General features: G+C 39.2%; 1 protein-coding gene across 3 annotated transcripts in view; it reads right to left on the reverse strand.

Annotated features, from left to right (window-relative positions):
- The window catches only part of PTPRN2 (protein tyrosine phosphatase receptor type N2), a 591,206-nt gene that overhangs the window by 307,108 nt on the left and 271,652 nt on the right, over window positions 1-12,446 (reverse strand). The gene's annotated exons all lie outside the window — the stretch shown is intronic.

Below are 12,446 nucleotides of genomic sequence, written 5' to 3' on the forward strand. Positions count from 1 at the left end.
GAGCTTCCCCCGAGTCCCTTTCATAAAAATGAAGGAGAGTGGGACTGAGCAGTTCCCAGTGCACCTCAGACTCTCCTTTGCTTTAGGCTCTTACTGCTAGTATAAACATAGCCAGCTGTAGATTTATGTATGAAGATTTTTCTAGGAGCATCAAGGAGAGCTCCAAGATGCACATGCCCCCTGACAGAGCAACTCTTCTCCAATGCATCATAACACCCCTCTCGGTAAATTCCTTTATGGTTCATTATTGAAATCAACACATTCTCATCACAGCAGTCCCTACAGCTACCCACTCCCATGCAAAGAATCCAAAAATACAGACAGCTGGATCAATCTCCATCACAAAAGGATGAGCTGGTCTTTTGTAAGACTATGGTTCATAATTACCTATTCAAGAACAAACTGTCCTCAAATGATTTTCATTCCAACAGGAATAGTTTGCAACAATATGTTGTTCCTGAGAAAACCCATTTCACCTCTAGTTACTATGAGGAGTGCAGCTAAGCTCAAAGAGAACAGGGAAGTTTGAGGAGGTAATGAATGGTGTCACAGTCTCTGTTGCTCAGAAAAACCTCAGGTCTTTGACCCTGTGAGCCCTGTCTCCCATACACCACTAGTTGCAATGGTAAGAATCCCGAAATAGAGATAGCAGTTCATTTATCAGTGTTGGGTGCTTCAAAGCCCCACCTCCTCCAGTGGGCACCCACTCAGAAGCATTGTCCAAGTTTTCCTGCCCCTCCTCCTCCGGGCACTACCTCTGACTGGGTACTCACTGGAGAATTTGGGCAATTAATAAACCAGCACAAACTGCTGAATGGGCAATTCACGCCCATTACTATTCTGAAATATCCATTCATGTGCCAGACACAGAAAACTTAGGTTGATCAGCCCCTTCATCTTTCCCAGATAGACAAACCAATCATCTTCTAGTTCACTGGTTCTTAACCTTGGGTTACTCAGGAGTTTTGGACTGCAACTCCCAGAAGCCTTCACCACCAGCTGTCCTGATTGGGGTTTCTGGGAGTTGCAGTTCAAAAGCATCCAAGTAACAAAGGTTAAGAACCACTGTTCTAGTTGACCACTAGTCTTCCATTCTAGACAAAAACAGGCTGCCATTTTTGACAGATTAAAAATAACAGCTTGTCTTCCTCTTACTGTTGGCAATAGTGTTAAGCTACTACACAGCCCCTGTAGTATAATTCAGCTAATGCAAAACTGGTAGACATATCACTCAATAAAAGCTGTAGAATCATTACTGGACATCTGATGCCAATCCCTAATGAGAAAATCAATTATCTAACAGGCATTACACCTGATGACATACTGAGACAGGCAACAGCTAATTTTGAGAGACTCAAACCATCTATATCAAATGCACATCTAATCTTCAGCTACCACCCCACTCTCCCAATTTAAAATCAAGGAAAAGTTTTTCAGTATGTCCATGAATCCTGAAAGAACAGTAGGGAATGCTAGGACTATAATGCAGGAAAAAAAGAACTCCCACAAAGTGTAGTATGAGTTCTCTCATACAGAGAACAAATTCTTGGAATTCACTTAATATACTCTGGATTAGTATGGTAGTATTTATTTATTAAGGCCAGGTGGCCAGCTCGTAAAACATATTATATGGCTAAAATATACAAATAAAGAAGCATACAACAGACATCCTGTTTCCCCGAAAATAAGATCTAACCTGAAAATAAGCACTAGTATGATATCTAATATAAGCCCTTCCCCAAAAATAAGCCCCAGTGAAGTGAAACCCCACCCTCCACCATTGTGCAGCAACCAGAAGATGACATGACTGTATATGAATAAATGTAGATTGTGGTACAGGAAAAAAAAACATCCCCTGAAAATAAGCGCTAATGCAGTTTTTGTAGCAAGAATTAATATAAGATCCTGTCTTATTTTCGGGGAAACACGGTAATTAGTTATGTACTAATTATAGTATATGGGGAGAATCAGTTACAGCATTTTTATAGCCATCCTTTGAACCATTGGATCGTTTGGGGCAAACTGGATTGAACAGGCTCTTTCGGGTATTGGGAATCCTTCATACATACAGTATTAGATTATGGATTAGAGTTGGCAAAACCAAAATCACCTTAAGAAAAATGACTTTTGCACCAACACAGTTCTCTGTGATATAGAGAAAAACAAGCAACTTCACATCTATGCCAGTGTACTTTACATATACCATGGAGGACCTGATGCTAGCAGCCCCCAATGCTCTTGATGGATCCCATTATTTGGTGAAAAATACCTGGTATATTTCTTAACTGTACTGTGGTGCTTCTGACATCATCATCAACAACAAAAAGATCATATATGCAATGCCAATTTATGCGGATAGAAACTATGTGAATAGTATATCATGGTTGCCTGAAGGCAAAGTCTGTCGGGTCATTGTTCCTTTTCATATTTTTTGATTCCTTGTGCATAACCTTAAAAGGGGATATTTGGAGGGTGCACATAGATTCTTTTTTATGCCACACTGATACAGTCAATAATCACCATGAGGGGAAATAGCACAAGAAAAAAACTACTCTTTGAAAAGTATCTTATTTGTGGTGTCTGGTATCCTGACCCTGCGGCAGGAAATGGATGTTCTTCTTGTATCTTGGGATGAAAGCATAGCTCGAAGAAGTTAACTTTTCACTTTCTGGATGAAACTAGGGATGCCAATTCTGATCCGTTTCACCTCCTCATTGTGAAATGATGAGGTTTTTTCCCCCCCTCAGCCTCAGAGTGTTGTCCATTTGAAGGATTGATTTTTGCACATCACTGTAAAATCTGCATTATTAGAAAATGCATCAAGTAGAAATTGTAGTAGCATTGGGTGGGTTATTTGTGTTTTTGATCCCTCGGCCTGTTCCCTTTTATAAGTGGAGCATCAATTTTTCGGTGGTCAGCTTTCTTTATGGACCAGCTCTTGCTTCCATACACCACTACAGATAAACCATAGCTTTGACTATGCAGACTTTTGTCGGCAAGGTGATGTCTCTGCTTTTAGGTTGGTTAAAAACATATCTTTTAGGCTGCTTGAAAACATAAGAGTTCCACAGGCTGCCGTGTTTAAATGATGAAACTGAAGGACCATGAATTCCCTATTTTCTCATAAGATCCAAATCTGTACTTCAAAACTGATTATATCGTATATTAAAAGCTACAATACTTTCTACTAATATATGCAGTTGCCTTTTTTCCCAGGCTGCAAATGCTCCTACAGATATAATCCCCCTAGAGCCAGAAAAATTTCTGCAGTCTGCCAAACTGTCTTTCTGCCTTAGCCAGATCAGCTTTGATCTCAGCTTCTCCATGAGATATGTTTGCCTACGGTCCAGTTGATATTATTACATTAAATGTGGCAAGCATTTAGATTGAATTCATTGGAAGTGCTAGAATGAAGTACCTTTAGGGAGACAAAGTGCATTGAAATTATTTTAAAGTCCAGTTCTCCAGAACAGCTCATAGTTTAGATTTTTTTTTTTTACTTGTAAATTTTTATTAAGGTTCAATAATAAAGGTAAAAGGAAGGTATGAATACAACTAGACATGGGGACGAATAAAAAAATGTATTGCAATATTCATCAGAAATCGCTGATTCATTTAATATTTGTCCCGTCATATTCGTGGGTTCCAGAGACCCCCACAAATATGAAGGGATGAATATTTCCCCATTTTTATTCATCCCCCATACAAAGATAGAGAAGGCCATCCTCTCTTCCTATGGCTTTCCCATTCTGTCTACCGGCCCATTGATCAGCTGATCGGCGAGTCAATAGGCAGCCATCCACTCCCACAGGTTTTTTTAAGTAACCCCCCCCCACGAATTGACGAATAAATTTGTGCTTCATCAGTTCATGGGGGCAGCTTCATGAGTCGTCAAAAGTTGATAACTCACAAAGCAGGATGACGCGCCAAAATGGTGAGTCGTCCCCGTCTCTAATTATAACAGTCTCAACCAAATTCTGTATCTTTTCACACAATTATATACTGTATCTTTAGATTTTCATCTTTCAATTTCTGATATGCAAGGCAGATCCTTAATGTTTTACTTCAAAATTGTGGTGGTAGGAGACCTGTCCTAGACAGATTGGCTAATAATTTGCAGTTCTTTCCTGTTACCAGTAGGTAACAGGAAAGAGGAAAGAAGCAGCAGGAAAAGTCTAACATAAAAGAGTCAGGAGAAAGTCAGTGAATCTGTTTGAATTCCATGTATCTATTAGAGCCATTAAATCAGTTGTTTTTATGCATTCTACCTTCAGAAAATAACTGTACACTGCCAGCTATGTTGGTACATGTTACAGATCAGTGATTCCCAAATTTGGGTCCCCAGATGTGCTTGGACTAAAACTCCCAGAAGCCTTTAACGCTAGCTGTGCTGGCCAGGACTTCTGGGAGTTGTAATACAAGAACGTGTGGAGATCCCAAAGTTGGGAACCATTGTTATAGATGAAAACCAAAATGGTGCTCCAGAGTGGGATGGGGCTATGAAATGTTTTACCTTCTGCCCAAATGTCATTAGTAGATCACTCTGTCTTCCTGCTCTAGTTACCTGGCTGGACGGCTGCCTTGGTGGATTAATTTTGTTTGGGAACCTATCCCTTTAATTGCCTGATGGCTCCTCTACTTCATCACTAGATGGGGAAAACAACTCATAGCTGCAGTGTTATTGGGAATGAGATGTTAGGCATATATGGCCTTGTTGTTGCTGTGTATAAATGAAGGGCTCTGCCTATAGCACAGGTAAGGAATTGTTACCTCTCTGTGTTTATGGTAAGTTTCTAAGCACACAACCTTCATCCTATGTATTCTTTTATAGTCTGTTTTGAACTGTCTGTAACTCCTTCAGGTGGAACAGTTTTTCATTAATCGCAATGTGGATAAAGAGACTGTGGGTTATATTGCATGATGCTAGCTTTTTCTACATTTTCACCATTACTTTCATGAGACTTTGGCTATGTCTACACAGTCAAATACTGCAGGATTTGCTGTGGGTGTAAAATGAAATAATTTGATTTTGCTTAAGGATCACATGACACAGAGGTCAATTTGAATCAATACTGCCCTTTTTGCTGCCGACATGGAGTTTTAGCCTCTGCTGCTGGGGCTTCTACTAAGACTGTGGGTGGTATTTTGGCGAAGTACTAAGCTAGATATGATGTTTCGACAGTGGGAGCACCCACACCCGCAAACTTTCACTCTAGTTGCCCCCAATTTTTTATTATTATTTTTTTAAAAAAGAAATTGCTGAGTTGAACACTAGAGGAGCTTATCGCTAAACTATTATACTAGACTACTATGTTTCCATGGCATGTGTGTATGTGTTTGTACATTATAGAGAGCTTTGGAAAACCGTCCCTTTCCCCTGGAGCCTTGCAACACTTTAAACAGCCCACTGGCTCTACACTGAACTGCAAAAGGAAAGCCAAGATCGGCAGAGTCAAAGGAAGAGGGTCTGTAGTGCACCAGGTGGATGGGGCTAGTGTGGACATGTAGTTGTTCTAGCTCCTAGCTCCTAAGGATTAACATGGCTATCCCTCTGAAAATTTCCTGGCTTAATAACCATCCTGCTAGTGCTCGGATACTCAAGAGACACACCGAATCCATGTAATCCTTGGAGCCCACATCTTCATCTTTTTCATCGCCTGACCAATCAGGTCACCCAGGAAACTTAAAGTGTAAGTGACAATGAAAACCACTATTACAGATTTATATTCTAATCTATGTCAAGTAAAGTTCCAGGTGAGAGGAAGCTTGCTGCTACTGCCAGGATAAAAAGCCAACTATTTGAACTTAATTTGATACTTTATTTCCAGCAGCCTAAAAAGCATTCGGTTAACTAAAGGCCAAGTGATACTCTGGCAGAAGGAAATTAGAAGACTATACAAGCAGAGAGAAGCTTTTTAGTCCTGCTAATGTGAAGTGCTATGAACCATACAATTCCAATTTTCAGCCTTCCAGTTCAGTATTCACATAGATCTCTTCTGTAGTGAGCTGGGAGGGAAGACACAAAAATCACACTTGCACACAGGCTTGTTCCCCATGGCAATAGATTTCAAAGGAAAAGGTTTACAGATCTACTTACAGGTGGTTAGGATCGATTTAAGAGTGTGTGGAGGCACTGGGCCTTGACTGACCTCAGCGATTAATCATGCAGTTTCATTTCTGTAGCTCAGGAAATCTTTGATCTGCCCTTCTACCCTTCACAAATCTCATGTCCAGTTGACCAAGCAGCACATGGAAATTGACTGTCAGCAAAAGAGTCTATAAAAATTCTTAGTCACAGGATGATTTCTTCATCGGATGTGCACAATGTAACATAAAAACACTAAAAACAGGCAATTTTGCTTATTCCAAATGAGTGACTCTCAGGAGAAGTAAATCATGTTTGCCCAGTTTTATATGGAGATACTGTAATAAATTACAATGTGTCTGTATTCTCTATCCACAAGGCTACCTGGCTTTTATTTATTTATTTATTAGATTTCTCACCTGCCCATGTAGACCAAAGTCTACCCTGAACGGCAACTGAAAGCCATTCAGGAGGAATCAGATTAGAAGTTTTATGGAACTTGAACTCTGAATTTCTATATGTTCCAATGAGGGCAATGCGACCTCTAATTCATATACTTGTAGTAAAATTTTATAAAAAACTTCATATTACAAGTAGTGTCTGTCTCAGATATGTTATTTTTAAAAGTATATACTGTACATATGGGAAATATGAAAGAGCAGTCTGAATGAAATGCATATATATACCACCATTTTGCAAGTTCCGAACCTCTGTTAATATCTGCTAATGATTCCTGTTTGAAAAGCAGCACATAATTCAGAAAGAATGCCTGTTTTTTTAAAACTAGTCAGCCATAGAACAAACAGTGAGAATTTGATGTGAAAAGTCAGTTGAAATAAGATATGGGGCTTCCATTTAGTCCCCAATTCTCCTTCCAGATGATGATTTTAGAAGTGCATAATAACACAGCCAAATGATCACTCCTAATCAAGAGAACAGCTAATCTAAACTGCAGGTGAGAGTGGTAGTCAAATCCATTTTTCTGCAAGACCTCTGACTTCTCTCCCCATGCCATCCAAACTCTTACATATTTTGAAAGGGTTTTTTTTCCTACTAGGAAATTAGAGAGTCAACATAAAACTGAAAAGGATAGGGGAGAACGGCAGATTTCCAAAAAATAGTAGAACTAGTTCCTGGCCCTCCTAACACATTCAGTTAGCTGAATATGAACCAATAGTGCAATGTGGCTGCAGAAAAGGTAATGCTGTTTTAGGAAGCATTAACAGAGGTATAGTCTCCAAATCCTGTGAGGTACTAGCCCTTCTCTATTCAGCACTGGTTAGGCCCCATCTAGAGTACTGTGTCCAGTTCTGGACACTGCACTTTAAGAAGGTTACCTAGAAGTTGAGTCATGGCAACTGGACTTCTTTCTTATTGAGTTGAAACGTGGAGGATATATCCGGGATCTCCTACCAACTCTCCTCAGACTGAAGAAGGTACTTGGATGAGTAGTAAAACATTTCAACCTAATAAGAAAGAAATCCAGTTGCCACGACTCAACTTCCAGATAATCTCACCTGGATGCCTGAGAATCTTCACAGACATTTTAAGAAGGATGCAGACAAGCTGGAAAAAGTGCAGAGGAGAGCAACAAGGGTGATTAGGGGATGGGAAACCAAGTCCTGAGAAGAAAGACTGAAAGAACTGGGCATGTTTAGTATTGGGGAAAAAAGACTGAGGGGAGATATGATAGCACTATTCAAATACTTGGAAGGCTATCATACAGAGGAGGGGCAGGATCTTTTCACAATCATTCCAGAGTGCAGGACACATAATAATGAGTTCAAGCTACAGGAAGCCAGATTTAGGCTGAATACCAGGAAAAACACCTTAACTGTTAGAGCAGTTTACTCCTAACTAGAGATGGGCATTAATCACTTCATGCTGGCGTGTCATGAGTCATCATTGTGGCATCACAGATGCCATGTGTTCCCTTCCCTCATCCCACAGCTCTCTCCCTCACTAGCCAGCATGCGCTGCTTGTCTCCTGCTCTTCACACAACTGTCCAGTTGCAGCAGGAGTGTGTACTTCCCTCCTCCGCCTCCTCTGGCAGCCACCCACTGCAAGAATTCCTGTCCTACCTTCTCATCTGAGTGGGCAGCTGCTAGAGGAGGTGTAGGAGACCCCAGCTGCAACTGGACAGTAACGCAAAGAGGAGTGCACAGTGGCTGTTGAGTGGAGGAGCTAGCTAGGGAGGGAGGGAATGTGTGCCACTCTGGTGCCACAATGACTCATGACGACCGGGCACGAAGCAATCTCTACTGTTAACTCTTGCACAGAATGTCCCAAATGAGAGTATAAAAAACTATGTGTACACCACCACACCCAGGTATATACAGAGCTGTGTGTGTACATAATATAATAATCAAGTGAACTAGAAATTGTTGGATTCTTTTCCACAAACATGGAGTACACAGACACAGTAGGATGCACTGTGCTAATCAAGTAGAGATCTTTCAGGGATCCCAGTGGAGAGTGATCAAACAGGTAGAATGAGAACCAGCTCAGGAAGAACCACAGGGATCCACACATCAAGGAAATAAGCTTGCTCAGCATTTCCTGTGCCAGTGACTAGAGCTGGAGCAAATCTTGTATTCCCCACCCAGTAATGTCAATAAGGTTTAAACAATATAAAACAGAGACTTGAGATGATTAAAGCCATTTTTTGTTTCAAGTCCATTTCAGTTATAATATTAATTTCCTGATGAAGGAGGCTTAAAGAAGCAAATAATTATGATTTTTGTTACTATTAATGAGATTTCATTTACCTTTCCTATTTAGCTGCTTCAGGCACGTCTTGTCATTTATTTGGAATTATCTTGCTTTACTTTTTCATATATATCAATGAATTATCATACTTAATTAAGCCTACATTGACGTTGTTGTTTAAAGTCTACATTGCCGTTGTTGTCTAAGACTCTAGGGGCTTTGTAATTGGACTAGAAAAAGCAACATTTTCCCACCTCTGCTGTTTGGCAGACAAATTAGATATAAGGCGATGGCTGCATTTTAGCATACAACACGTGCATTTCATATTGGGAAGGATGGATTAAAACTGAAGGCTACATTTTACTTTCCACAGTTGAATTACTGAAAAACAAGTAATTATTGCGAACCCAGAAAGGGCATCCTTTCGCTACTAGTAAACAAGATTACATTCATAAACTTTCATAAGATAATCATGGCATAGAAGTATAAAGTAAATTAAAATAAATTAAATAAATAATTAAATAAGTAAGTAGATCCATTCCTTTGTCCTCATAATTTGTTTGCTCGCACAGCATCAAGTGTAACAATCAGACTTAGTCTCTTTTGTTCCTAAAGTGTAGCATGATGAAAAGAAACTTCTTGACCGACATCCCTCTCTCTCTCTTTTGCCCCTACCCTCCCTTACGTTGCAGCTTGCTTTTGCACACAGCCCCAAATGACAGGGAAGAAGCAGCAGTAAAGCTCCGGATTCAAAGACATTTGCAAAGCCCCTCTTGCACAAACAGTAATTATAGGAGGGAGAAATGTCTCTCTCTTGTGGAGTCTGTCTATCGCTTTTGCTTATTGAATGAATTGTCAGCTTAAAAAAATCAATGAATAGACCTTTTCGCTAAGGAGCACAAACTGCCAAATAAATATTTGTATTGCTGCAAAGAAAAATGACCTATTGTACATACAGACGCTTCTTCAGCTGACAAAAAATTGAGTTCCAAAGAAGTTATTGTTTTATATGACTTCTTTAATGTATGATCTGCTATGTGTAAAATTTTGTTTATCCTAAAATCAGTTCCTAATATCTTTTTAAAAAATCCATACACTTTTCTCCTGACATCAACACATGCGCAGCCTAAGACTCTTACGGCATTGGAAGTCTAATTGGCCCACTGTATGGAATACGTAGCATTTCTTAAAATTTTAATCTCAGAAAAGATGAACTGCAATGTTTGAAAATACAATTTTAAATCTGTTTAAAACCAGCTCACAATCTTTGCTCAGTTTTATGCATGGCTACTCAAAAGTAAATCCCACTGAATTCAAAAAGATTTACCATTACTGAAATAAATTCTACGATTCTTAATATTTTTTCTGGTATGGAGCGGAATTTGAGTCTTAAGAACTATTTTTTCAAATCATGTTAGGAGCAATGAATAATTCTTGATACTCTTGATTTAGGGATGCTCATAAATGGACTGTTTCAGAATCACTAGTCAAATATGTTTAAATTGTCTGAGTTTAGCAGACAGAGGTCAGAACAGTTAGAAGAAAATATGTCTTGGAAATATTTACAAAACATTTCCTTCCCTAGGACTTCTTGATATCAAAAAGTTAGATCCAACCAAAGTTAAGCATTTCTAAGTCATACTGATTTCAGTGAAGGGATTAAAACATAAATGGGAATCTCCCAATGATTGTGATGGAGCTTGAAGACCTAGCTGCAATCCTATATATGCATTTACTTCACAATAAGTCCCACTGAATTCAGTGCAAATTACTTTTTAGTAGATATTATTATTATTAGTTTTAATCTATATGCCACATTTCTCCCAAAAAGGAGCCAAGGCAGCTCACAGTATTAAAATTCACACAATTCAAAACACAATGAATTAAATATTAAAATACAAATTAAACACTATATGATTTAAAATAAAATTAAAAGAGTAAAACATGAAGCCGCCTAGAGTGGTTTTTTAGGCCAGATGGGCGGGGTATAAATCAAATAAATAAATAAATAAAAATAAAAAATGAAAACATGGAAAAGATTTAAATTATGTACTAAAATGGGGTTTGGGAATTCAGTAGTAATTGTTAAAAGCCTCCCAAAGAGATGGGTCTTTAGCTTTTTTCGGAAGGATAAAAGGAAAGGGGTCATCCTGATTTCCCAAGGGACAGCGTTTCATAGCCTGGGAGCTGCCACCGAGAAGGCCCTCTCCCATGTCCCCATCAGCTGGGCTTGTGCTGGCAATGGGACCGAGAGGAGGGCCTCCTCTGCTGATTTTAATCACTGAAAAGGTGCCTATAGGGAGATACAGTCCTTCAGGTAGCCTGGAACCAAGCTGTACAGTATAAGGCTTTATAGGTAATGACCAGCACTTTGAATTGGGCCCAGAAATGGACTGGTAGCCAATACAGCTCATATAACAGGTGCATTATATGCTCCCTGTAGCTGGTCCCAGTTAGCAGTCTGGCTGCAGAGTTTTGCACCAGCTGAAGTTTCCAAACCATCTTCAAAGGCAGCCCCATATAGAGCATGTTACAGTAATCCAAACAGGATGTAACTAAGGCATGTGTCACTGTAGCCAAATCAGATATGCATTACATTATGCTATTAATTTGTGAATACTAGTTTAGTCGATTTCTCTGCTGATTATATTAGTGGTGACCAAATTTAATTGATTTTAAAAAGCAAAATGTTAAAGCTTCTTCAAATATAATTGCCTGTTGTACCACCAGTTGTAGTAGAGATTGTTAAACTCTTGTACTATTGTTTGCATAGTTGCTCGTGCAAATGTATAATCCAGTGCAACTGCGCCAATGGGGATTTTCAATCTTCTAACTTTAAACTTGCTTTAGACTCCAGTTTGTAATCAGAAATATGTGAAAGATTACAAAAGCATATTATTCAGTTGACAGTTTTAATAATTTCTAAAAGATAATGAAAAGAATAATTAATCTTGCACACACTGTGTAGCAATCAGTCTGGGGTACATTTCAGTTTGTTCATTTGTGATCTATGTTAAGAATCCTTTGGCAGATTCTTTAAAAGCAAATAGTGAATGACATGTTTATAATTAGGCTTGCCTGATCATTCCTTTTTAGGTTTGAACAATATGAAGTTCAGACATGACATGCAGTCCCTCGATTCCTGATCAGTGTGCTAACGAGCTTAGACCTTCACCATTGATTAGGGAATAGTGGAACATCTGACACAGTATATACTATAAATGCTGTCTGTACCAATACTGCATACAATTATTGATCCCATGGAGGAATAGAAGGGAACAGATAGAAAGAAACAGAAAATAATCACGCAGACAACCCTGCATTTACTACCAAGAAGTCATTACTGGCAGCTTATTGGCATACTGTAGGTGTTACATGTCTCTGGGCTGTAGCATAGGGCCTGTGCTACAGTCCCAGAGGCATGTAACACCTATGCCAATACATAGGGTCTAGACCCCTAGCCTACGGTATTTAGTCTAGTCCAGGAATGGGGAAGCCTCACATGTTGATGAAGTTTCACTTCCATCATACCTCACCATTGGTCAGATTAACAAGAGCTAATGGAGACTGGACTTAATGACTGTCCAATAGCTATTAACAAAAGTCTCAAAAATTAAGAAAAATTATTTCATAAAAGATATCAAATTCCTT

Source organism: Pogona vitticeps, chromosome 6, assembly GCF_051106095.1.
Source record: "Pogona vitticeps strain Pit_001003342236 chromosome 6, PviZW2.1, whole genome shotgun sequence".
Taxonomy (NCBI): domain Eukaryota; kingdom Metazoa; phylum Chordata; class Lepidosauria; order Squamata; family Agamidae; genus Pogona; species Pogona vitticeps.